The sequence below is a fragment of the Citrus sinensis genome, chromosome 1, assembly GCF_022201045.2.
Source record: "Citrus sinensis cultivar Valencia sweet orange chromosome 1, DVS_A1.0, whole genome shotgun sequence".
Classification (NCBI taxonomy): domain Eukaryota; kingdom Viridiplantae; phylum Streptophyta; class Magnoliopsida; order Sapindales; family Rutaceae; genus Citrus; species Citrus sinensis.
This window is the reverse complement of record NC_068556.1, coordinates 6,991,265-6,996,909: the sequence shown is the minus strand read 5'-3', so window position 1 is coordinate 6,996,909 and position 5,645 is coordinate 6,991,265. Positions and strand designations below refer to the sequence as shown.

The 5,645-nt window shown below is 39.1% G+C and overlaps 1 non-coding gene across 1 annotated transcript; it reads left to right on the top strand.

Moving 5' to 3' along the window:
* Positions 1–5,106: 5,106 nt before the first annotated feature.
* On the top strand, positions 5,107–5,210 carry LOC127903845 (small nucleolar RNA R71). Its single transcript, XR_008056724.1, has one exon. It is a non-coding gene; the product is annotated as a small nucleolar RNA R71 (small nucleolar RNA).
* Positions 5,211–5,645: the final 435 nt, after the last annotated feature.

Sequence of the window (5,645 nt, the reverse complement as noted above, 5' to 3'; positions counted from 1 at the left end):
TTCTCTCAATGTCTCTGAGTTGGCGTTCTAAACCCTCAACATAGGCTACTAACTCTGGTGGTTGTAGAGCCCAAATGCGTTGTGTTTTACAAAATTGAATCTGCCTTTTGAGATGAGTTTTGACACGTTGAAGTGGTTTAAGAATGTTCAGGAGGAACGGTCTAAGTATGAGACTCATGATTACAAATGATAAGAGAAAACTTAATGGTAAAATAAACACACTTATGCAAAAACAATTTCAATTAGCAAAAGAATAATAATAAAAAGAAAGAAAGAAAAATCAAATCAACGAAAAGAAAAAAAAATCAATTCAAATCTGGTGGGTCACTCAAATTTATTTCGGTGTCTTCTTCATGTGGTTGGTACTCTAGATATGGCTTTAATATTTGACCATTAACTTTAAACGTGACACCGTTCTTTGGGTCTTTAATTTCAATTGCCCCATATGGAAAAACAGTATGAACAATAAATGGGCCAGACCAACGAGAGCGTAACTTACCTGGGAATAGGTGCAAGCGAGAATTGAATAAAAGCACTTTCTGACCTGGAGTGAACGATTTTCTCATAATTTGCTTATCATGGAAGACTTTCATTCGTTGCTTGTAAATCTTGGCATTTTCGTATGCATCATTGCGAATTTCTTCAAGTTTTGCCAGCTGTAATCTTCTTTCTGAGCTGGCTTGCTGCATGTCAAAATTGAATTTCTTGATGGCCCAATACGCACGATGCTCGAGTTCCACAGGTAGGTGGCAAGCTTTTCCATACACTAGCCTGTAGGGTGACATCCCAATCGGGGTCTTGAAAGCCGTTCTATATGCCCATAATGCATCATCAAGTCTTAATGACCAATCTTTCCTGTCTGGCCTCACCGTTTTTTCTAATATGTGCTTTATTTCTCGATTGAATATCTCAACTTGGCCACTGGTTTGCGGATGATACGGAGTTGCCACTTTGTGTGTGATTGAATACTTTGTCAAAAGAGCTTTGAATGCTTTGTTACAAAAGTGGGCACCACCATCACTGATTATCGCTCGAGGGAATCCAAAGCGTGAAACAATGTTGCTTTTTAAAAATGCTATCACCACCTTGTGATCATTGGTCCTACATGGAATAGCTTCTACCCATTTTGATACATAGTCAACAGCAACCAATATGTATTGATGACCAAAAGACGGGGGAAAGGGTCCCATGAAGTCGATACCCCATACGTCAAAAATCTCAACCACTAAAATTGGATTTAGTGGCATCATGTTCCTTCGCGTAATGCTCCCCATTCGTTGACACCTATCACATGAAGAACAGAAAGTGTAAGCATCTCGAAATATAGTTGGCCAATAAAAACCACATTGTAAAACTTTAGTCGCGGTTTTCTTAGCACTGAAATGGCCTCCACAAGCTTGTTCATGGCAGAATGAAAGGATATTCTGAATTTCACTTTCTAGGACACATCGTCTAACAATTTGGTCTGCACAATACTTGAACAAATATGGGTCATCCCAAAAGAAATTCTTTATCTCTGCAAAGAATTTAGCCTTATCTTGCTTGGTCCAATGCTCTGGAAGTTTACCTGTAACAAGATAATTAACTATATCAGTATACCAAGGTAATACTTCCACATTCATTAATTGTTCATCTGGAAATGACTCATTCAATGGTAATAATTCTGTAATTGTGTCAAAATGGAGACGAGAGAGGTGGTCCGCCACAACATTTTCTGTCCCTTTTTTATCTTTAAATTCCAAGTCAAATTCCTGCAAAAGTAACACCCAACGAATTAGTCTGGCTTTTGCATCTTTCTTTGTGAGAAGATATTTAAGAGCAGCATGATCCGTGAACACGATTATTTTACAACCAATGAGATAAGATCGAAATTTCTCTAATGCAAACACTACTGCTAGCATTTCTTTTTCAGTAGTTGAATAGTTCAACTGTGCATCATTCAATGTCATACTAGCATAATAAATAACGTGGGGAATTCGATCAACTCTTTGTCCTAATACTGCTCCTACTGCATAATCAGATGCATCACACATGAGTTCAAATGGTAAACTCCAGTTCGGGGACTGAATGATGGGTGATGATGTCAACAAATGCTTTAATTTTTCAAATGCAACAAGACATGAATCATCAAAGACAAAAGGTACATCCTTAGCAAGTAAATTGCATAAGGGTCTAGAAGCTTTGCTAAAATCTTTAATGAAACGTCTATAGAACCCAGCATGCCCAATGAAAGATCTTACTTCTCTGACTGTTTTGGGTGGAGGAAGATTAGAAATGAGATCCACCTTGGCTTTGTCAACCTCAATACCTTTGCTCGAAATGATGTGACCGAGAACAATACCTTGTTTTACCATAAAATGGCATTTCTCCCAATTTAAGACCAAGTTCTTCTCGACACATCTCTGCAGAACTAGTGTTAGATGATGTAAACATTGATCAAACGAGTCACCAAAGACAGAAAAATCATCCATAAAGACTTCAAGAAATCGTTCAACCATATCAGAAAAAATGCTTAGCATGCATCGTTGAAATGTAGCAGGTGCATTACATAATCCAAATGACATTCTTCTATATGCAAATGTGCCAAAAGGGCAAGTGAAAGTAGTTTTCTCTTGATCTTTTGGTGCTATGGGAATCTGATTATATCCTGAGTAGCCATCTAGAAAGCAATAAAATTCATGGCCTGCTAATCTATCAAGCATTTGATCAATAAATGGTAAAGGAAAATGGTCTTTACGTGTGACAGAATTCAACTTTCTATAATCAATGCATACACGCCATCCTGTAGTTACTCTAGTGGGTATCAATTCATTATCAGCATTCGTAACTACTGTGACTCCTGACGTTTTGGGGACAACTTGTACAGGACTGACCCATGAACTATCAGAAATTGGGTAAATGATACCTGCATCTAATAGCTTAAGGACTTCAGTTCTAACAACATCTTTCATATTAGGATTTAACCGACGTTGCATCTCCCTAGTAGTTTTAGCATTTTCATCGAGCTGAATGTAATGCATGCAGTCTACTGGATTTATACCTTTTATATCTGCTATGGTCCATCCTAATGCTTCTTTGTGCTCTTTTAAAACATCCAACAACTTACCTTTTTGTTCGTCATTTAGGGATGATGAGATGATTACCGGCAGAGTACTTTCTTCTCCCAAAAACGCATATTCCAAAGTGTTGGGCAATGGTTTGAGCTCGAGTTTCGGTGGTGATTCTAATGATGGAATGAGTTGCTTCTCTGATGGTGCTAGTTGCTCAACTCTTGACTTCCATTTATTAGTGTCCATAGATGGTGCTGAGTCAAGCAGGGCGTTGACCTCATCGACCGATCTGTCAATATCAAAATCCAAACCAAAGTGAGTTAAACATGTTTGTAAAGGATCATCACTAAGGTTTGAAAGAAAAGTGTTATCAACTATTGTTTCAATTAAATCCACATCAACAATTCCATCATCTGCACTGTGAGGTTGTTTGGCAATGTTGAAGATGTTCAGCTCTATAGTCATGTTGCCGAAGGACAACTGCATATTTCCAGTCCTGCATTGAATGTGAGCATCCGCAGTTGCCAAGAAAGGTCGGCCTAGAATAATGGGGATGTGCTTCCTTGAATCCTGTATTGGTTGAGTGTCAATTACAATGAAATCAACAGGAAAATAAAACTTGTCTACCTGGATAAGCACGTCCTCCACAATACCGCGAGGTATTTTTGTGGACCGATCTGCAAGCTGTAACACCACTGGAGTTGGGTGTAATTCTCCCAGTCCAAGTTTCACGAATACAGAATAAGGCAACAAATTTACACTAGCTCCTAAATCCAACAAAGCATTCTCAATTGTGTGGTTCCTTATACTACATGAGATAGTAGGGGAGCCTGGGTCTTTGCATTTTAGAGGAATTTTATGTTGGAGGATAGAACTAACGTTTTCTGTTAAAAATGCCTTCTTTTGAACATGCATGTTTCTCTTTTTAGTACAAAGGTCTTTAAGAAACTTGGCATAAGATGGAACTTGCTTAATAGCATCAAGTAAAGGGATGTTAACACTTACCTGTTTGAAGATTTCAAGAATCTCACCTGTGGATTTTCCCTTTTTTCCTTTAGCTAACCTCTGAGGAAATGGAGCTTTGGGAACATATTCCCGTGGGTTGGTTTCTTCTTTCTCCTCCGGTGATGAGTCCTCAACATTCACAGGTACAATTTGATTTTCTTTTGTCACCGGCATCTCCACTTTGTTGTCGACTTCCTTTCCTTTTCGCAAGGTCATTACTGCTTTGACCTCTCCATGCTGCTGTGGTGAACTGGTACTTGCTTCATGCACTCCTTTAGGATTAGGCACTGGTTGACTTGGAAATTTGCCTTTCTCAACGGTCATTGCCAAGGTCTGAACTGAAGAAGCAAGTTGTCCCACCATCTTCTCGAGGCTTGAAACTGATTGATATTGTGAGTTGAAGCCTGCTCTCAACTCATTTCGTAGCCCATCAATGGTGCGGTTCTGTTGCTCAATCGTGGAGTGAGTAACATTCCTGAAATTCTGGAATGCATCCTCCCATGGTTTAGGTTGAGAGTGGTTCTGGTTCTGATTGTATGGTCTAAATGGTGGCTGAGAGGCTTGAGGATTTTGTGGAATTGGTGGAGCTGGAGCTGCTGGTCCGTTCTGTTGGAATCCTTGAGACCATGAAAAATTGGGGTGGTCTCTCCATCCAGGGTTATATGTGTTGGAGTATGGGTTGTAATTCGATGGTTTTCTCATTACACCTATGGCATTGGCTTGATCTGAGTATGAGTCATGGTCATGTGGCTCTGTTGATTTAGCAGTCGATAATGATGCTATTTGTCGAGAGAGACCTTCAATTATCGCTTTGACTTCTTTAATTTCTGAACTTGATTCGCCAATGTGAACCTCATTTACTCCCTTAATTCTTCTAGTATTCCTGAGTGATCGACTCCGTTGTTGGGAATTATCCGCTTGTCGCTGGAAGAATTCCCAAATCTCTGATGCACTTTTTGACATTAGCTCTCCTCCACTTGTTGCCATTAGCCATTCTTGCACATTTGGTAGTAATCCCTCCAAAAAGTATTGGCATTGGTGCCATTTCTCGTACCCATGATGTGGACACTTCAAGAGTAGCCCATTGAATCGCTCCCATGTTTCAAAAAATTGCTCGTCCTCTCTCTGGGTAAACTCCGAGATTTCCCTGCGAATAGCATTGGTTTTATGCACTGGGAAATATTTATTCAAAAATTTAGTTACCATTTGTTCCCATGATGCAATGCTATTGGCAGGCAATGTATTAAGCCATGAACGAGCTCTATCCTTTAAAGAAAATGGGAATAATCTGAGTTTAACATCATCGTCTGAAAAATTCTCGTATTTAAAAGTTTGACAAATAGCATGAAAATCATTCAGATGATTATATGGGTCCTCATTTTCTAAGCCATAGAATGTAGGGAGACAATTTAGCACACTAGGTTTTAGTTCAAAGCTCCTATCAGCTACATTTGGGTATCTTATGCATGATGTGCTCAAATTAGCTAAGGGACTGAAGTAATCCTTAAATGGCCTCTCCTGTGGTTGCAAATCCATTTTATTTTTAATTTGTTTGTGTGTGCGAAGTGTTCTTTCTAGTTCAAGGTCTAT